This window comes from Oncorhynchus gorbuscha, unplaced genomic scaffold (assembly GCF_021184085.1).
Source record: "Oncorhynchus gorbuscha isolate QuinsamMale2020 ecotype Even-year unplaced genomic scaffold, OgorEven_v1.0 Un_scaffold_800, whole genome shotgun sequence".
NCBI lineage: Eukaryota > Metazoa > Chordata > Actinopteri > Salmoniformes > Salmonidae > Oncorhynchus > Oncorhynchus gorbuscha.
In genome coordinates this window covers 214,161-236,193 of record NW_025745815.1, presented here as the reverse complement: position 1 = coordinate 236,193, position 22,033 = coordinate 214,161, and the positions used below count along the sequence as shown (strand labels likewise).

At 44.3% G+C, this 22,033-nt stretch overlaps 1 long non-coding RNA gene and 1 pseudogene across 1 annotated transcript; both read left to right on the top strand.

The window, feature by feature from the left end:
• LOC124020290 overlaps positions 1–1,925 on the top strand; it is a 35,930-nt pseudogene extending 34,005 nt beyond the window's left edge.
• Positions 1,926–4,941: 3,016 nt separating this feature from the next.
• Positions 4,942–5,346, top strand: LOC124020291. Its single transcript, XR_006835944.1, has 2 exons — positions 4,942–5,029; positions 5,156–5,346. It is a non-coding gene; the product is annotated as an uncharacterized LOC124020291 (long non-coding RNA).
• The last annotated feature ends 16,687 nt before the right edge of the window (positions 5,347–22,033 follow it).

Below are 22,033 nucleotides of genomic sequence, written 5' to 3'. Positions count from 1 at the left end.
ATCATAATGTGATGTTTATAAAGGGAGTCGAAGCTCAACGAGGCTCCTCTTCCTCCTCCTCCTCCTCCTTATTTAGCATCATAATGTGATGTTTATGAAGGGGAGTCGAAGCTCAACGTGGCTCCTCCTCCTCCTTCTCCTCCTCCTTATTTAGCATCATTAAGTGATGTTTATAAAGGGAGTCAAAGCTCAACGTGGCTCCTCCTCTTCCTCTTCCTCCTCCTCCTTATTTAGCATCATAATGTGATGTTTATAAAGGGAGTCAAAGCTCAACGTGGCTCCTCCTCCTCCTTATTTAGCATCATAATGTGATGTTTATAAAGGGAGTCAAAGCTCAATGTGGCTCCTCTTCCTCCTCCTCCTCCTCCTTATTTAGCATCATAATGTGATGATGTTTATAAAGGGAGTCAAAGCTCAATGTGGCTCCTCTTCCTCCTCCTTATTTAGCATCATAATGTGATGATGTTTATAAAGGGAGTCAAAGCTCAACGTGGCTCCTCGTCCTCCTCCTCTTCCTCCTCCTCCTTATTTAGCATCATAATGTGATGTTTATAAAGGGAGTCGAAGCTCAACGAGGCTCCTCTTCCTCCTCCTCCTCCTCCTTATTTAGCATCATAATGTGATGTTTATGAAGGGGAGTCGAAGCTCAACGTGGCTCCTCCTCCTCCTTCTCCTCCTCCTTATTTAGCATCATTAAGTGATGTTTATAAAGGGAGTCAAAGCTCAACGTGGCTCCTCCTCTTCCTCTTCCTCCTCCTTATTTAGCATCATAATGTGATGTTTATAAAGGGAGTCAAAGCTCAACGTGGCTCCTCCTCCTCCTTATTTAGCATCATAATGTGATAATGTTTATAAAGGGAGTCAAGGGAGTCAAAGGGAGTCATCTGTTAGCGACGTCTGTAATGTTTATGTTTTCTTGTCATCTGTCTCAGCAGAACGTGGTGTCCCAGGCCCAGTCTCTGCCCCCCATGTCCCAGCCTCCCCCCACTAACGGTATGTCCTACGTGGCCTACCCTCCACCCTACGCCATGCAGAGTATGATGGCAGCCCTACCTGGGCAGGACCCCAACATGCCCCCACAACAACCCTACATGCAGGGCCCAGGACAACAGCCCATGTACCAACAGGTAGGAGTTCTTGGTTTCTCTCTTCCCCCTCTCTTCCTCTCTCTCCCTCTGCTCTTCTTCTCTCTCTTCTTCCTCTCTCTCTCTCCTTTCTTCCCCTCTCTCTCCTCTCTTCCTCTCTCCCTTCTCTCTCTCGCCCTCTTCCCTTCCTCGCTCTATCTCTTTCTCCCTCTCCCTCTCCCTCTCTCCCTCTCCCTCTCCCTCTCCCTCTCCCTCTCCCTCTCCCTCTCCCTCTCCCTCTCCCTCTCCCTCTCCCTCTCCCTCTCCCTCTCCCTCTCTCTCTCTCTCTCTCTCTCTCTCTCTCTCTCTCTCTCTCTCTCTCTCTCTCTCTCTCTCTCTCTCTCTCTCTCTCTCTCTCTCTCTCTCTCTCTCTCTCCATAGTGTTGCCTGTCTATGGGGGACTTCTGATTCTGTATGTCATGTCAGGGGCTTGTTTGTTCTATGTGTTATGAAGTGGGAGTTGCAGTGAGGGATTGATGGTAATCTCATCTCTCTCACACTACTTCTGTGTAGATGGCTCCCCCTGGTGGCCCCCAGCAGCAGGTTCAGCAGCAGCAGCCTCCGCAGGTCCATCCAGGCAGCGAGGCACAGCTCATCTCCTTCGACTGATCCATCCACCTGGCTAGCTCAGCTTAACATTACCACCTGCTGCTGGCAGGGTTCAACACACTACACCCTCTCTTCTCCTCTTCTGTCCTCACCTCTCTCATCTTCTGTCCTCACCTCTCCTCTTCTGTCCTCACCTCTCTCATCTTCTGTCCTCACCTCTCTCCTCACCTCTCTCATCTTCTGTCCTCACCTCTCCTCTTCTCTCCTCACCTCTCTCATCTTCTGTCCTCACCTCTCTCCTCACCTCTCTCATCTTCTGTCCTCACCTCTCTCCTCACCTCTCTCATCTTCTGTCCTCACCTCTCTCCTCACCTCTCTCATCTTCTGTCCTCACCTCTCTCATCTTCTGTCCTCACCTCTCTCATCTTCTGTCCTCACCTCTCTCATCTTCTGTCCTCACCTCTCTCATCTTCTGTCCTCACCTCTCCTCTTCTGTCCTCACCTCTCTCATCTTCTGTCCTCACCTCTCTCCTCACCTCTCTCATCTTCTGTCCTCACCTCTCTCCTCTCCTCTTCTGTCCTCACCTCTCTCATCTTCTGTCCTCACCTCTCTCATCTTCTGTCCTCACCTCTCTCATCTTCTGTCCTCACCTCTCTCATCTTCTCTTCTGTCCTCTTCTGTCCTCTCTCTCTTCTATCCTCACCTCACCTCTCTCCTCTTCTGTCCTCACCTCTCTCCTCACCTCTCTTCTCCTCTTCTGTCCTCACCTCTCTCCTCTTCTGTCCTCACCTCTCTCCTCTTCTGTCCTCACCTCTCTCCTCTTCTGTCCTCACCTCACCTCTCTCATCTTCTGTCCTCACCTCTCTCCTCTTCTGTCCTCATCTCTCTCCTCTTCTATCCTCACCTCACCTCTCTCATCTTCTGTCCTCACCTCTCTCCTCTTCTGTCCTCACCTCTCTCCTCACCTCTCTTCTCCTCTTCTGTCCTCATCTCTCTCCTCTTCTATCCTCACCTCACCTCTCTCCTCTTCTGTCCTCACCTCTCTTCTCCTCTTCTGTCCTCACTTCTCTTCTATCCTCACCTCACCTCTCCTCTTCTGTCCTCATCTCTCTTCTCCTCTTCTATCCTCACCTCACCTCTCTCCTCTTCTGTCCTCACCTCTCTTCTCCTCTTCTGTCCTCACCTCTCTTCTCCTCTTCTGTCCTCACCTCACCTCTCCTCTTCTGTCCTCACCTCACCTCTCTCCTCTTCTGTCCTCACCCTCTCCTCTTCTGTCCTCACCTCTCTCCTCTTCTGTCCTCACCTCTCTTCCTCTTCTGTCCTCACCTCTCTGTCCTCACCTCTCTCTGTCCTCACCTCTCTCTGTCCTCACCTCTCTCTGTCCTCACCTCTCTCTGTCCTCACCTCTCTCTGTCTCTCTCTCACCTCTCTCTCTCTGTATCTCTCTCCTCTCTCTGTCCTCTCTCTGTATCTCTCTCTGTCCTCACCTCTCTCTGTATCTCTCTCTGTCCTCATCTCTCTCTCTCTGTCCTCTCTCTCTGTCTCTCTCTCTCTCTCTGTATCTCTCTCTGTCCTCTCTCTCTGTATCTCTCTCTGTCCTCTCTCTGTCCTCACCTCTCTCTGTATCTCTCTCTGTCCTCATCTCTCTCTGTCCTCTCTCTCTCTCTCTCTCTCTGTATCTCTCTGTCCTCATCTCTCTCTGTCCTCACCTCTCTCTGTATCTCTCTCTGTCCTCATCTCTCTCTGTATCTCTCTCTCTCTCTCTGTATCTCTCTCTGTCCTCTCTCATATCTCTCTCTCTCTCTGTATCTCTCTCTGTCCTCACCTCTCTGTATCTCTCTCTGTCCTCACCTCTCTCTGTATCTCTCTCTGTATCTCTCTCTGTATCTCTGTATCTCTCTCTGTATCTCTCTCTCTGATAATGTATGTAGTCTTTCTCTTCTGAAACTAATATCTGAATCTCATCTAGTCAGTGGTAAGGAACAAATCAAAAATGACAGGAATCAATGGAATCTAAGACAAGACCGTAACCATCCTTTCTCATATTTGTATAAGCTAGTTTGCATGTTAAAGTTGTTATTTCCATGGACATGTCAAGTGTTACAGCAGTAACTGTTCTGGAGTCATATTGTGGTGATTGGACATGTCAGGTGTTACAGCAGTAACTGTTCTGGAGTCATATTGTGGTGATTGGACATGTTTCATACTGCCTGCTTGGTTGACAGGGGCTGTGAGAGTTAATGGAGAGATGAGTGAAGGAAAGCTGTAGGACGGAGCACAGAAAAGCACCTCTAACAGGTTCCAGGGTTCTAGTGAGAGTGTCAGAGACACACAGAGATCATTTTAAAGTATAGATGGGTCGTCTTATTTTGCTACGGCTTGGTAGTGTTTTTCACTAAAGCTTTTTGATTTGATGATTGAGAACATGGGAGAAAGGAAGTACCTTTTTATTAGGTTTTACACTTCTGATATGAAGATATCTTCTCACCAATCAGACTGGCTGAGGGGAAGAAGTATGGGACTACAATAGAACACTTACATCCAGTGTGGAACTACAATTCCCAATATTCACAGCTCCAGAGACCGATTACCACCATCACTCTCTCAAGGTGTCCCGTGTCACAACTGTTGACATAATGGGTCTCTCCCAACAACTCCATTAACCACAATGCCTTGCATCACACTCCAGGAGGAACTAGTGTGAATATAACTTAAGATTACACATGTAGTTCCATTGCCAAATATTAACTAGCAGTTATCCAGAGGGTTGCAGTCAGGTCTATATGGCTGTTTACACAGGCAGTCCCATTCTGATCTTTTGACCAATTAGTGGCAAAAGATCTGACCTAATTGGTCAAAAGATCAATTAGTGGCAACACCCCCAGAATGGGTCTGCCTGTATAAACACAGCCTATGAGCGAGTAGAGAGACCCTCTGACGGGGTGTGTCCTAAACAGCACTCTTTTTCCTATATAGTGCACTACTTTTGACAAAAGCCCTATAGGTGTGTATCTGTGGGTGCTGAGGTGTAGACAGGGCTGAGGTGGAGTTATCTGTAGAGGGGGACTCTACATTAGATGGGCATCCATTTTGTTTCTGGTGCTAGTTTCAGTAAAGTTCGGTTTAATCACAAAATTATTTCCTCAATTCCCTCGTTTCCTTTCCTTGGTTCTTCTCTAATTCTTTGCTCGCTTCCGTCAGATGTTTTGAGGGAGGGAGGGAGGGAGGGAGAGATGGAGAGAGGGAGAGAGGGAGAGAGGGAGAGAGGGAGAGAGGGGAGGGAATCAGGAAAATACCTTTTGAGATCCACCCTTTCAGAGTGTCTTTCAGAACCCTGTGGGCCGGGAGTGGAGAGGTGGTGGTAGTCAGTTTTGAGGAGGAGAGAGAGAGAGAGGACGTAGGGGAGGGAATCAGGAAAATACCTTTTGAGATCCACCCTTTCAGAGTGTCTTTCAGAACCCTGTGGGCCGGGAGTGGAGAGGTGGTGGTAGTCAGTTCTTCAGGGTATGTGCATGTGATGTACCATCCACTCAATCAGTGACTTCCTATGTAACCCCCTTTGACAACATCTTTGAACTGCTTTACTTCCATCATTAATGATCTTCTTTCTGTCTGACTTCTTTAAAGTCATTTTAAGATTATATTTAATAAATATCTTGTTCTTCTCTTGTCCACCTGCTTTGTGTGTTTTCTGTCATATTATCTTTGGAATCTGAAGTAGGCGGAGTGCCAGTCTGTTGTCATGCCAACTCCTTGTCACTCATTACCATGCAGTTGGCAGGTGTGGGACCAGGCTTGTAGAGCCAACTCATGTCATGGAGTTGGCAATATAGAACAAACAGACCTGGGCCATGCAGTTGGCAGGTGCACAAACAGATCTGGGACCAGGCTAGATGCATTTCCATGCAGTTGGCAGGTGCACAAACAGATCTGGGACCAGGCTAGATGCATTGTCATGCAGTTGGCAGTTGCACAAACAGATCTGGGACCAGGCTAGATGCACTGTCATTTAGGAGCAGAAAATGAAAGGGCACACATACATTTTATTTTGGATAACAGACTTTATTTACATAAATACATGTTTAAAACACGGGTCATTAGGATGCAGAAGAAGCCCTGTTTCCATGGCAATGTTTCCTGAAGTCCAGGCATGTATTATACTGTTCCATCTCTATCTGGAAAACAAAAAACAAATGAAGACTTGGGCCTAAACATCCTGAAAGGACTGAGCTAGTAGCAGATATACCTTCTGTGTTACATGTTCTGTGTGTACAGTATAGTCCATCCTTATAGAAGGACTGAGCTAGTAGCAGTATAGTCCACCCATGTTACATGTTCTGTGTGTACAGTATAGTCCATCCTTATAGAAGGACTGAGCTAGTAGCAGACACCCATGTTACATGTTCTGTGTGTACAGTATAGTCCATCCTTATAGAAGGACTGAGCTAGTAGCAGACACCCATGTTACATGTTCTGTGTGTACAGTATAGTCCATCCTTATAGAAGGACTGAGCTAGTAGCAGACACCCATGTTACATGTTCTGTGTGTACAGTATAGTCCATCCTTATAGAAGGACTGAGCTAGTAGCAGATACACCCATGTTACATGTTCTGTGTGTACAGTATAGTCCATCCTTATAGAAGGACTGAGCTAGTAGCAGACACCCATGTTACATGTTCTGTGTGTACAGTATAGTCCATCCTTATAGAAGGACTGAGCTAGTAGCAGACACCCATGTTACATGTTCTGTGTGTACAGTATAGTCCATCCTTATAGAAGGACTGAGCTAGTAGCAGACACCCATGTTACATGTTCTGTGTGTACAGTATAGTCCATCCTTATAGAAGGACTGAGCTAGTAGCAGACACCCATGTTACATGTTCTGTGTGTACAGTATAGTCCATCCTTATAGAAGGACTGAGCTAGTAGCAGATACACCTTCTGTGTTACATGTTCTGTGTGTACAGTATAGTCCATCCTTATAGAAGGACTGAGCTAGTAGCAGACACCCATGTTACATGTTCTGTGTGTACAGTATAGTCCATCCTTATAGAAGGACTGAGCTAGTAGCAGTATACACCCATGTTACATGTTCTGTGTGTACAGTATAGTCCATCCTTATAGAAGGACTGAGCTAGTAGCAGACACCCATGTTACATGTTCTGTGTGTACAGTATAGTCCATCCTTATAGAAGGACTGAGCTAGTAGCAGACACCCATGTTACATGTTCTGTGTGTACAGTATAGTCCATCCTTATAGAAGGACTGAGCTAGTAGCAGACACCCATGTTACATGTTCTGTGTGTACAGTATAGTCCATCCTTATAGAAGGACTGAGCTAGTAGCAGACACCCATGTTACATGTTCTGTGTGTACAGTATAGTCCATCCTTATAGAAGGACTGAGCTAGTAGCAGACACCCATGTTACATGTTCTGTGTGTACAGTATAGTCCATCCTTATAGAAGGACTGAGCTAGTAGCAGACACCCATGTTACATGTTCTGTGTGTACAGTATAGTCCATCCTTATAGAAGGACTGAGCTAGTAGCAGACACCCATGTTACATGTTCTGTGTGTACAGTATAGTCCATCCTTATAGAAGGACTGAGCTAGTAGCAGACACCCATGTTACATGTTCTGTGTGTACAGTATAGTCCATCCTTATCCTTATGAGAAGGACTGAGCTAGTAGCAGACACCCATGTTACATGTTCTGTGTGTACAGTATAGTCCATCCTTATAGAAGGACTGAGCTAGTAGCAGACACCCATGTTACATGTTCTGTGTGTACAGTATAGTCCATCCTTATAGAAGGACTGAGCTAGTAGCAGACACCCATGTTACATGTTCTGTGTGTACAGTATAGTCCATCCTTATAGAAGGACTGAGCTAGTAGCAGACACCCATGTTACATGTTCTGTGTGTACAGTATAGTCCATCCTTATAGAAGGACTGAGCTAGTAGCAGACACCCATGTTACATGTCCATCTGAAGGTGAGTATAGTATAGTCCATCATTTATAGATCCATTAGTCCATCTTATACATACATACACCAGTTACTGGTTTATCACAATATATATATATATACCATGATATAGATGTAGATACTAGAACATCACTTTATAGTCTAATATATATATATTAGACTTTATTGTTTATGGTTCTAGTGTCTAACTTTATCTTGTATCTCTCTCAGTCATACAGTTGAAGTTTACATACACCTTAGTCAAATACATTTAAACTCAGTTTTTCACAATGTCCTCAGACATTTAATCCTTGTGAAAATTCCCTTTCTTAGGTCAGTTAGGATCATGTGTCTTTATTTTAATAATGGTCTACTAAATGTCTACTCAGTCAATCAGAATAATAATCAAGATAATTTCATTTCACTGGTCTACACCAGGTCACGTGTCTTCTCAGTCATGTTCCCACTACCAGGTTGAGCTAGTAGTCATTGACACCCTGGTTACCATGTTCTGTTGTCTTCTCAGTCATGATGACACTGGTCTACTACCATGTCATGTGTCTTCTCAGTCATGATGACACTGGTCTACTACCAGGTCATGTGTCTTGTCATTGACACTGGTCTACTACCAGGTCATTGTCTTTAGTCATTGACACTGTCTACTTTCAGTCATGTTGACACTGGTCTACTACCAGGTCATACTGGTCATGTCATGTGTCTTCTCAGTCATGTTGACACTGGTCTACTACCAGGTCATGTGTCTTGTCAGTCATGTTGACACTGGTCTACTACCAGGTCATGTGTCTTCTCAGTCATGTTGACACTGGTCTACTACCAGGTCATGTGTCTTCTCAGTCATGTTGACACTGGTCTACTACCAGGTCATGTGTCTTCTCAGTCATGTTGACACTGGTCTACTACCAGGTCATGTGTCTTCTCAGTCATGTTGACACTGGTCTACTACCAGGTCATGTGTCATACTACCTTTGCTTTAATGTTTTGTTATTCTGATTAATATTGTTGTTGTAGTTGTTGTTAATGGTAATCCCATGTCCACTACTACTATTATTATTGCTGTTGGTCCCACCATTTATTTATATATAAATATATATTTTATATATGTATAAATATATAAAATATAGATTTATATTTTTTAGCATATGTATACTTTGACAATGTAAGTAATAATGAACTTGCCATGTCAATAAAGTCAATTGAATTGAGAGAGAGAGAGAGAGAGAGAGACGCACACACTGAGATTGACAAAAGCTACTTTGTTAATAAAGTTATTTAGTCGAACTACAACTCGTGTGTGGCGCAATGCATTGTGGGTAGGTCAGTAACAGAGAGTGGAGGACGCCATGTGCTATTGAGGGAGAAGGACCAGGACTGACAAGCAACGCTGTGACTCTGTGAATTGGAAATATCTGGAGGAGATCCGGGGGCACAAATAATAAACATGTACTGCACAAGACATTGCATTCGGACCGCATTGCGAATCGCCGCAAAGACGCATCGGTAAGCGGGTGTCATAACCGGGGATCGTTGCCGCTTTGTGTTAATTCTAGAACAGTGGGACACAGGAGCTCGATGGTTTGCTAACGCTAAACGCGTCAAGGGCAGAGAATTGCCAGCTAATTTGCCATGCATTAACCATTTATGTGCCCCAAATAGTCGGAATCACGTAGACTTATGAACATAATAACCCTGGGCTCATTCATTTGCTTTGTGAAGAACGGATTTTATGATCAGCCGGCTAGCTAGACAACCGCAATGCCACCTAATTCCTCGTTAGCTAGCTAGTGAGGAGCAATCTTGCAGCCAAATGGTTTAATCCATCACAATGTGTTGTAAAACCAGCTAACTAACTTGTAATCTAGAGCGAGTCGGCTCAGCGGTAAATAACGTTAGCCAGTTCCACGGACCTAATGCACCTCGTTCCTTCCTTATGAGACGTGCCAGTCAAGGTCATGTGTTTCTGGTATGGCATTTGTGTTTATTTGTGTTTAACTTTGACAAATGGTTGTCATATCCTGTACCTTGCTAGAGCTTCTCTCCCGGTTCTGATTGGTGATTTGAATAGATTTTCACCATTGTGTATAATGATCCTGTCAACCTTACCGTGGCAGTTGTACAACTGATTCAGAGGGGTTGGGTTAAATGCGGATGACACATTTTGGTTGAATGCATTCAGTTGTGTAACTGACTTAAGTATTCCCTTTCCCAATTGAACCAAGTGGAAAATTAGGATGAGAAATAGCAGCTAACTAGCTACTGCGATATTACAAACTGGTGGATTTGAAGAATCTTTGAGAGATCTGTGACAACAATGAATCAGTCATTCCCTTAGGCCTAGAGGGTTTTACAGATGGGACTCAAAAGGCCCCTAAAGTCACATCCAGGAGCCTAAATCTAATTCATTAGTGCATAGTTGGAAATTAATTTGCACCAAAACTGTCAATTTAAACCAAACTATTTTAGGTTGCACGCTCTACAGAGGAAACACTGGATTGAATGTAGAGGTCGACCGATTATGATTTTTCATTGGAGGACCAAAGGAAGCCGATGCCAATTAATCAGCTAATAGTGACAATTACAACAACATTGAATGAACACTTTTTTTAAATGTTAACTTAATTACATAAAAAAATCAATTTAGCCTCAAATAAATAATGAAACCTGTTCAATTTGGTTTTGTTTAAATAATGCAAAAACAAAGTGTTGGAGAAGAAAGTAAAAGTGCAATATGTGCCATGTAAGAAAGCTAACGTTCAAGTTCTTTGCTCAGAACATGAGAACATATGAAAGCTGTTGGTTCCTTTTAACATGAGTCTTCAATATTCCCAGGTAAGAAGTTTTAGGTTGTAGTAATTATAGGAATTATAGGACTATTTCTCTCTATACCATTTGTATTTCATATACCTTTGACTATTGTATATTCTTATAGGCACTATAGTATTGCCAGCCTCATCTCGGGAGTTGATAGACTTGAAGTCATAAACCGCTCAATGCTTGAAGCACAGCGAAGAGCTGCTGGCAAACGCAGGAAAGTTTGAATGAATGCTTACGAGCCTGCTGCTGCCTACCACCACTCAGTCAGTCAGACTGCTGCTGCCTACCACCACTCAGTCAGTCAGACTGCTGCTGCCTACCACCACTCAGTCAGACTGCTGCTGCCTACCACCTCTCAGTCAGACTGCTGCTGCCTACCACCACTCAGTCAGACTGCTGCTGCCTACCACCACTCAGTCAGACTGCTCTATCAACCATCAAATCAGTCAGACTGCTAATTATAATTAACCACCTCTCAATCAGATGATCCTTAATTAATTTACAATTCAGGAAGACTTTGCTGAACGTTTATTCTTCAGTGAAGTCAGACTGTTCTGCTGCCTGGCATCCACCAGTCAATATTGCTGTTACCACCACAACCTTCAATGTCATGTCATAATTATCTAAAATTCTGGCAAACTTTGTTATGAAGAAATGGTCTTCACACAGTTTGCCCAAACTGCTGCATATACCCTGACTGTTGCACCAACAAGAGAAGTGACACAATTTCCTTGAGTTAAAACCACTCAGTCAGACTGCTGCTGCCTACCACCTCTCAGTTTAAAAGATGCTGTTGCAGGCTATACCACTAAATATGCAGGTTTAAAAATATATACTTGTATTGATTTTAAAGAAAGACATTGATGTTTATGGTTAGGTACATTGGTGCAACTGACAGTGCTTTTTCAGTCAGAATGCGCTGTTAAATCATCACCCGTTTGGCGAAGTAGGCTGTGATTCGATGAAACATTAACAGGCACCACATCGATTATATGACGCAGGATAAGCTAGTTACTAGTAATATCATCAACCGTGTGGAGTTAACTATTGATCATGTTAAGATAATTAACAATGCCACAGAAATATGATCCTTAGGCATTCATTTGTCAAAGGCGTCCTGAGTCCCTGGTTCGAACTCCAGGCTGCATCACATCTTTCGTGAATTAAGGAGTCCCGTTCTGGCAATGGGTGGCATTGTTGAGTGAATAAGAATGTGTTCATTGACAACCTTCAATAAAATGTCATAATTATCTAAAATTCTGGCAAACTTTGTTATGAAGAAATGGTCTGCCACACAGTCAATGCCATAAATTATAGCACATTGTCCTATATACATAGTTCTAGTATCTACCTCTATACCATGGTATCTATATATATAACACACAGTTCCCAACGAGCCTGGCATTGGCCCAAACTGCTGCATATACCCTGACATTGCACAGAACAAAGAGAAGTGACACAATTTCCTTGAGTTTGAAAAAAATTAATGTTAGCAGGCTATATTAACTAAATATGCAGGTTTAAAAATATATACTTGTATTAATTTTAAAGAAAGACATTGATGTTTATGGTTAGGTACATTGGTGCAACTAACAGTGCTTTTTAGGCGAATGCGCTTGTTAAATCATCACCATACACTTTGGCCACTAGGCTGTGATTCAATGAAATCATTGTGGTCATGGTGGTCTCTTCTGTAGCTCAGTTGGTAGAGCATAGGCGCTTGTAAATCTAACCAGGGCTAGTGGGTACACTCTAACCACTAGGCTACCTGCCACCCTACACTCTAACCACTATGCTATGCACTAACATGACTGTAAGTACACTCTAACCACTAGGCTAAAAGCGTCTCTAAATGGCATATATTATTTATATTATTAACAGGCACCTGCATCGATCATATGCAACGCAGGATAAACTAGTTACTAGTAATATCATCAACCACTGGAGTTAACTATTGATCATGTCTAACCACTAGATGCTAGCTAGCAATGCCAGCTAACAACTAGGCTACCTGCATCTCAGTGCTAACCAGAGGCTCACTGCAGTCCCTGGTTCTAACCAGGCTGCATCACATCCGACCCGTGATTAACCACTAGGCTACCTGCCGCCCCTACACTCTAACCACTAGGCCCAGCGTTGTCTAAGTGAATAAGAATGTGTTCTTACCTGACCTGCCTAGTTAACTCTAAAACCAATACTAACTGTGCCCCTGATTTGTAACCACAGGCAGGAGCTCCAGACACCAACCACATGCTACCTGCCCTCCGAACACTCTGGACCAGCCCAGCCAGCCTTTCTGCTGTCATCACTACCTACCCCTCTGGATCTAACCACCAAACAGTACCCCCCAAAATCACCCAGCTGGTACACTCTAACCAGCCTCACCTTACACTCTAACCAGGTGTCAGACCTCAATGAGCTCCTCTAACCAGGTATGGAACTGGAACATGTAGACTGTGTAGACCCCTACATAACATAAGGAGACTACCTGGCATCTGAGTCATTTACAGACGCCGTATCCAGTGCCACACAGTCAATGCCATAAATTATAGCACATTGTCCTATATACACTAGTTCTAGTATCTACCTCTATACCACTGGTATCTATACTCATACACTGCTTAACAAAAATAAGCCTGGAACAATTAAACAACACAATGTAACTCCAAGTGAATCTAACCACTAGTTCTGTGAAATCAAACTGTCCACTTAGGAAGCAACACTGATTGACAATAAATTTCACATGCTGTTGTGCAAATGGAATAGACAACAGGTGGAAATTATAAGCTACCTGCCGCCCCTACACTCTAACCACTAGTCTACCTGCCGCCCCTACACTCTAACCACTAGGCTACCTGCCGCCCCTACACTCTAACCACTAGCTACCTGCCCCTACACTCTAACCACTAGGCTACCTGCCGCCCCTACACTCTAACCACTAGGCTACCTGCCGCCCTACACTCTAACCACTAGTCTACTGCCGCCCCTACACCCTGCCGCCCCTACACTCTAACCACTAGGCTACCTGCCGCCCCTACACTCTAACCACTAGTCTACCTGCCGCCCCTACACTCTAACCACTAGGCTACCTGCCACCTCTACACTCTAACCACTAGGCTACCTGCCGCCCCTACACTCTAACCACTAGTCTACCTGCCGTACCCCCCTACACTCTAACCACTAGGCTACCTGCCGCCCCTACACTCTAACCACTAGGCTACCTGCCGCCCCTACACTCTAACCACTAGACTACCTGCCGCCCCTACACTCTAACCACTAGGCTACCTGCCACCCCTACACTCTAACCACTAGACTACCTGCCACCCCTACACTCTAACCACTAGACTACCTGCCACCTCTACACTCTAACCACTAGGCTACCTGCCACCTCTACACTCTAACCACTAGGCTACCTGCCCACCTCTACACTCTAACCACTAGACTACCTGCCGCCCCTACACTCTAACCACTAGACTACCTGCCGACTCTACTACACTAAAGCCATGTTATTATTGACTCTAACCACTAGACTACCTGCCGCCCCTACACTCTAACCACTAGGCTACCTGGTACCCCTACACTCTAACCACTAGGCTACCTGCCGCCCCTACACTCTAACCACTAGGCTACCTGCCGCCCCTACACTCTAACCACTAGACTACCTGCCACCCCTACACTCTAACCACTAGGCTACCTGCCACCTCTACACTCTAACCACTAGGCTACCTGCCGCCCCTAAACACTCTAACCACTAGGCTACCTGCCACCTCTACACTCTAACCACTAGGCTACCTGCCACCTCTACACTCTAACCACTAGGCTACCTGCCACCTCTACACTCTAACCACTAGGCTACCTGCCTGTGTATAAAGCCATCTACACTCTAACCACTAGGCTACCTGCCGTACCCCTACACTCTAACCACTAGGCTACCTGCCACCTCTACACTCTAACCACTAGGCTATTATTGACTCAGTACCCCTACACTCTAACCACTAGGCTACCTGCCACCATGTTCTACACTCTAACCACTAGGCTACCTGACCGCCGCCCTACTGGTACCCTGTGTATAAAGCCATGTTCTAACCACTAGATATAGCCTGTTATTATTGACTTATACTGGTACCCTGTGTATAAAGCCATGTTATTATTGACTCAGTACTGGTACCCTGTGTATAAAGCCATGTTATTATTGACTCAGTACTGGTACCCTGTGTATAAAGCCATGTTATTATTGACTCAGTACTGGTACCCTGTGTATAAAGCCATGTTATTATTGACTCAGTACTGGTACCCTGTGTATAAAGCCATGTTATTATTGACTCAGTACTGGTACCCTGTGTATAAAGCCATGTTATTATTGACTCAGTACTGGTACCCTGTGTATAAAGCCATGTTATTATTGACTCAGTACTGGTACCCTGTGTATAAAGCCATGTTATTATTGACTCAGTACTGGTACCCTGTGTATAAAGCCATGTTATTATTGACTCAGTACTGGTACCCTGTGTATAAAGCCATGTTATTATTGACTCAGTACTGGTACCATGTGTATAAAGCCATGTTATTATTGACTCAGTACTGGTACCCTGTGTATAAAGCCATGTTATTATTGACTCAGTACTGGTACCCTGTGTATAAAGCCATGTTATTATTGACTCAGTACTGGTACCCTGTGTATAAAGCCATGTTATTATTGACTCAGTACTGGTACCCTGTGTATAAAGCCATGTTATTATTGACTCAGTACTGGTACCCCATGTTATTATTGTGTATAAAGCCATGTTATTATTGACTCAGTACTGGTACCCTGTGTATAAAGCCATGTTATTATTGACTCAGTACTGGTACCCTGTGTATAAAGCCATGTTATTATTGACTCAGTACTGGTACCCTGTGTATAAAGCCATGTTATTATTGACTCAGTACTGGTACCCCGTGTATAAAGCCATGTTATTATTGACTCAGTACTGGTACCCTGTGTATAAAGCCATGTTATTATTGACTCAGTACTGGTACCCTGTGTATAAAGCCATGTTATTATTGACTCAGTACTGGTACCCTGTGTATAAAGCCATGTTATTATTGACTCAGTACTGGTACCCTGTGTATAAAGCCATGTTATTATTGACTCAGTACTGGTACCCTGTGTATAAAGCCATGTTATTATTGACTCAGTACTGGTACCCTGTGTATAAAGCCATGTTATTATTGACTCAGTACTGGTACCCTGTGTATAAAGCCATGTTATTATTGACTCAGTACTGGTACCCTGTGTATAAAGCCATGTTATTATTGACTCAGTACTGGTACCCTGTGTATAAAGCCATGTTATTATTGACTCAGTACTGGTACCCTGTGTATAAAGCCATGTTATTATTGACTCAGTACTGGTACCCAGTACTGGTGTATAAAGCCATGTTATTATTGACTCAGTACTGGTACCCGTGTATAAAGCCATGTTATTATTGACTCAGTACTGGTACCCTGTGTATAAAGCCATGTTATTATTGACTCAGTACTGGTACCCTGTGTATAAAGCCATGTTATTATTGACTCAGTACTGGTACCCTGTGTATAAAGCCATGTTATTATTGACTCAGTACTGGTACCCTGTGTATAAAGCCATGTTATTATTGACTCAGTACTGGTACCCTGTGTATAAAGCCATGTTATTATTGACTCAGTACTGGTACCCGTGTATAAAGCCATGTTATTATTGACTCAGTACTGGTACCCATGTTATTATTGTATAAAGCCATGTTATTATTTGACTCAGTACTGTTATTATTGTACCCTGTGTATAAAGCCATGTTATTATTGACTCAGTACTGGTACCCTGTGTATAAAGCCATGTTATTATTGACTCAGTACTGGTACCCTGTGTATAAAGCCATGTTATTATTGACTCAGTACTGGTACCCTGTGTATAAAGCCATGTTATTATTGACTCAGTACTGGTACCCTGTGTATAAAGCCATGTTATTATTGACTCAGTACTGGTACCCTGTGTATAAAGCCATGTTATTATTGACTCAGTACTGGTGTATAAAGCCATGTTATTATTGACTCAGTACTGGTACCCCGTGTATAAAGCCATGTTATTATTGACTCAGTACTGGTACCCCTGTGTATAAAGCCATGTTATTATTGACTCAGTACTGGTACCCTGTGTATAAAGCCATGTTATTATTGACTCAGTACTGGTACCCTGTGTATAAAGCCATGTTATTATTGACTCAGTACTGGTACCCCGTGTATAAAGCCATGTTATTATTGACTCAGTACTGGTACCCTGTGTATAAAGCCATGTTATTATTGACTCAGTACTGGTACCCGTGTATAAAGCCATGTTATTATTGACTCAGTACTGGTACCCTGTGTATAAAGCCATGTTATTATTGACTCAGTACTGGTACCCGTGTATAAAGCCATGTTATTATTGACTCAGTACTGGTACCCTGTGTATAAAGCCATGTTATTATTGACTCAGTACTGGTACCCGTGTATAAAGCCATGTTATTATTGACTCAGTACTGGTACCCTGTGTATAAAGCCATGTTATTATTGACTCAGTACTGGTACCCCGTGTATAAAGCCATGTTATTATTGACTCAGTACTGGTACCCCGTGTATAAAGCCATGTTATTATTGACTCAGTACTGGTACCCTGTGTATAAAGCCATGTTATTATTGACTCAGTACTGGTACCCCGTGTATAAAGCCATGTTATTATTGACTCAGTACTGGTACCCTGTGTATAAAGCCATGTTATTATTGACTCAGTACTGGTACCCTGTGTATAAAGCCATGTTATTATTGACTCAGTACTGGTACCCCGTGTATAAAGCCATGTTATTATTGACTCAGTACTGGTACCCTGTGTATAAAGCCATGTTATTATTGACTCAGTACTGGTACCCTGTGTATAAAGCCATGTTATTATTGACTCAGTACTGGTACCCTGTGTATAAAGCCATGTTATTATTGACTCAGTACTGGTACCCCGTGTATAAAGCCATGTTATCGTTACTCATTGTGTATTTATTATTACTTGTTATTATTTCTACTCTCTTTCTCTGTATTGCTGGGAAGGTCTAAGTCAGCATTTCACTGTTGATCTACACCTGTTGTTAAGGAGGCATGTGATGAGTAACATTTTTGATTTGCTCAATGACTTCTCCAATAAAGTATGTTTTAATTTGTTTGTCCCAGAAAACCCTGAATATCCAGGATGTTGGGATGATGCCAATGGGAGCCATGACTGCAGCAGCATCACCTGCAGCTCTGGTAAGACAGGGATTGTTTCAGTGTGTTTCTGTGTTTTATTCAATATGTTTATCAAGCTTCTTTACCTGTTGGTTACCCCTTACGCGGTGCCCCGTGGTTACCCCTTACGCGGTGCCCCGTGGTTACCCCTTACGCGGTGCCCCGTGGTTACCCCTTACGCGGTGCCCCGTGGTTACCCCTTACGCGGTGCCCCGTGGTTACCCCTTACGCGGTGCCCCGTGGTTACCCCTTACGCGGTGCCCCGTGGTTACCCCTTACGCGGTGCCCCGTGGTTACCCCTTACGCGGTGCCCCGTGGTTACCCCTTACGCCGTGCCCCGTGGTTACCCCTTACGCCACGCCCCGTGGTTACCCCTTACGCCACGCCCCGTGGTTACCCCTTACGCCACGCCCCGTGGTTACCCCTTACGCCGTGCCCCGTGGTTACCCCTTACCCGTGTGCCCCGTGGTTACCCTTACGTGCCCCCGTGGTGGTTACCCCTTACGCGGTGCCCCGTGGTTACGCCGTGCCCCGTGGTTACCCCTTACGCCACGCCCCGTGGTTACCCCTTACGCCACGCCCCGTGGTTACCCCTTACGCCACGCCCCGCGGTTACCCCTTACGCCCCGCGGTTACCCCTTACGCCACGCCCCGCGGTTACACCTTGCGCCACGCCCCGCGGTTACCCCTTGCGCCACGCCCCGCGGTTACCCCTCGCGCCACGCCCCGCGGTTACCCCTCGCGCCACGCCCCGCGGTCACCCCTCACGCGCGCCCGCCACCCCCGCGGCACCCCGCGGTTACCCCCGTGCCCGCGGTCACCCCTACGCGGCGCCCGCGTCACCCTCACGCCCCGCGGTCACCCCTCACGCCGCGCCCCGCGGTCACCCCTCGCGCCACGCCCCGCGGTCACCCCTCACGCCACGCCCCGCGGTCACCCCTCACGCGACGCCCCGCGGTCACCCCTCACGCCACGCCCCGCGGTCACCCCTCACGCGACGCCCGCGGTCACCCCTCACCCCACATGACTAGCTCATTGGCCTTCTATCTATAAAGGCTTTAACCTCGTTTAGTTTAAGCCTCTTTACTGCAATGCAATCGTTGTGCTTGACTGTACACATCAACATGTCATGTAGTGTCCTCAGGGCATAGAGCATGTTTTAACCTGGCATTGTTTTCATTCTGCTCCTACAGGCAGTGGAAGAGGACGCGGCACCAGTCAAGAAAGAGAAGACACACTTCACAGTAAAACTGACAGAACTAAAGGCAGCAGAGAAAGTGAAACTCATAAAAGAAGTGAAGAACTGCATCCAAGGATTGAACCTGGTGCAGGTCAGATGGTCTGTTTGTCTCTGTGTGATGTCACAGCCATCCAAGGCTTGAACCTGGTGCAGGTCAGATGGTCTGTTTGTCTCTGTGTGATGTCACAGCCATCCAGAGGCTTGAACCTGGTCAGATGGTCAGGTCAGATGGTGAACCTGGTGCAGGTCTGTTTGTCTCTGTGTGATGTCACAGCCATCCAAGGCTTGAACCTGGTGCAGGTCAGATGGTCTGTTTGTCTCTGTGTGATGTCACAGCCATCCAAGGCTTGAACCTGGTGCAGGTCAGATGGTCTGTTTGTCTCTGTGTGATGTCACAGCCAGACCGTGCAGGGATTCTTTAGTTCTTTCCTGTCTCTGTAATCATTTGTCCTTTCCATCTGTGACCACACATGTTCCAGTGTCCAGGCTTATAGGACACTCAGTCAAATCAGTCTGAGACATAGGAAAGCTCTGGGTTGGAGGCCTTTCACTCTGTGGTACTGCTCTCTGTATGTATATAGTAGGTTAATATAGAAGTTGGAGACCTTTCACTCTGTGGTACTGCTCTCTGTATGTATATAGTAGGTTAATATAGAAGTTGGAGACCTTTCACTCTGTGGTACTGCTCTCTGTATGTATATAGTAGGTTAATATAGAAGTTGGAGGCCTTTCACTCTGTGGTACTGCTCTCTGTATGTATATAGTAGGTTAATATAGAAGTTGGAGGCCTTTCACTCTGTGGTACTGCTCTCTGTATGTATATAGTAGGTTAATATAGAAGTTGGAGGCCTTTCACTCTGTGGTACTGCTCTCTGTATGTATATAGTAGGTTAATATAGAAGTTGGAGACCTTTCACTCTGTGGTACTGCTCTCTGTATGTATATAGTAGGTTAATATAGAAGTTGGAGACCTTTCACTCTGTGGTACTGCTCTCTGTATGTATATAGTAGGTTAATATAGAAGTTGGAGACCTTTCACTCTGTGGTACTGCTCTCTGTATGTATATAGTAGGTTAATATAGAAGTTGGAGGCCTTTCACTCTGTGGTACTGCTCTCTGTATGTATATAGTAGGTTAATATAGAAGTTGGAGGCCTTTCACTCTGTGGTACTGCTCTCTGTATGTATATAGTAGGTTAATATAGAAGTTGGAGACCTTTCACTCTGTGGTACTGCTCTCTGTATGTATATAGTAGGTTAATATAGAAGTTGTTAATATAGAAGTTGGAGACCTTTCACTCTGTGGTACTGCTCTCTGTATGTATATAGTAGGTTAATATAGAAGTTGGAGGCCTTTCACTCTGTGGTACTGCTCTCTGTATGTATATAGTAGGTTAATATAGAAGTTGGAGGCCTTTCACTCTGTGGTACTGCTCTCTGTATGTATATAGTAGGTTAATATAGAAGTTGGAGGCCTTTCACTCTGTGGTACTGCTCTCTGTATGTATATAGTAGGTTAATATAGAAGTTGGAGGCCTTTCACTCTGTGGTACTGCTCTCTGTATGTATATAGTAGGTTAATATAGAAGTTGGAGGCCTTTCACTCTGTGGTACTGCTCTCTGTATGTATATAGTAGGTTAATATAGAAGTTGGAGGCCTTTCACTCTGTGGTACTGCTCTCTCTATGTATATAGTAGGTTAATATAGAAGTTGGAGGCCTTTCACTCTGTGGTACTGCTCTCTGTATGTATATAGTAGGTTAATATAGAAGTTGGAGGCCTTTTCTGTGGTACTGCTCTCTGTATGTATATAGTAGGTTAACTGCCTTTCTACTGCTCTCTGTATGTATATAGTAGGTTAATATAGAAGTTGGAGGCCTTTCACTCTGTGGTACTGCTCTCTGTATGTATATAGTAGGTTAATATAGAAGTTGGAGGCCTTTCACTCTGTGGTACTGCTCTCTGTATGTATATAGTAGGTTAATATAGAAGTTGGAGACCTTTCACTCTGTGGTACTGCTCTCTGTATGTATATAGTAGGTTAATATAGAAGTTGGAGACCTTTCACTCTGTGGTACTGCTCTCTGTATGTATATAGTAGGTTAATATAGAAGTTGGAGACCTTTCACTCTGTGGTACTGCTCTCTGTATGTATATAGTAGGTTAATATAGAAGTTGGAGACCTTTCACTCTGTGGTACTGCTCTCTGTATGTATATAGTAGGTTAATATAGAAGTTGGAGACCTTTCACTCTGTGGTACTGCTCTCTGTATGTATATAGTAGGTTAATATAGAAGTTGGAGACCTTTCACTCTGTGGTACTGCTCTCTGTATGTATATAGTAGGTAGTACTGCTCTCTGTATAATATAGAAGTTGGAGACCTTTCACTCTGTGGTACTGCTCTCTGTATGTATATAGTAGGTTAATATAGAAGTTGGAGACCTTTCACTCTGTGGTACTGCTCTCTGTATGTATATAGTAGGTTAATATAGAAGTTGGAGACCTTTCACTCTGTGGTACTGCTCTCTGTATGTATATAGTAGGTTAATATAGAAGTTGGAGACCTTTCACTCTGTGGTACTGCTCTCTGTATGTATATAGTAGGTTAATATAGAAGTTGGAGACCTTTCACTCTGTGGTACTGCTCTCTGTATGTATATAGTAGGTTAATATAGAAGTTGGAGACCTTTCACTCTGTGGTACTGCTCTCTGTATGTATATAGTAGGTTAATATAGAAGTTGGAGACCTTTCACTCTGTGGTACTGCTCTCTGTATGTATATAGTAGGTTAATATAGAAGTTGGAGACCTTTCACTCTGTGGTACTGCTCTCTGTATGTATATAGTAGGTTAATATAGAAGTTGGAGACCTTTCACTCTGTGGTACTGCTCTCTGTATGTATATAGTAGGTTAATATATAGACTCTGTGGTAGTTAGGTTAATATAGAGGCCTTTCACTCTGTGGTACTGCTCTCTGTATGTATATAGTAGGTTAATATAGAAGTTGGAGGCCTTTCACTCTGTGGTACTGCTCTCTGTATGTATATAGTA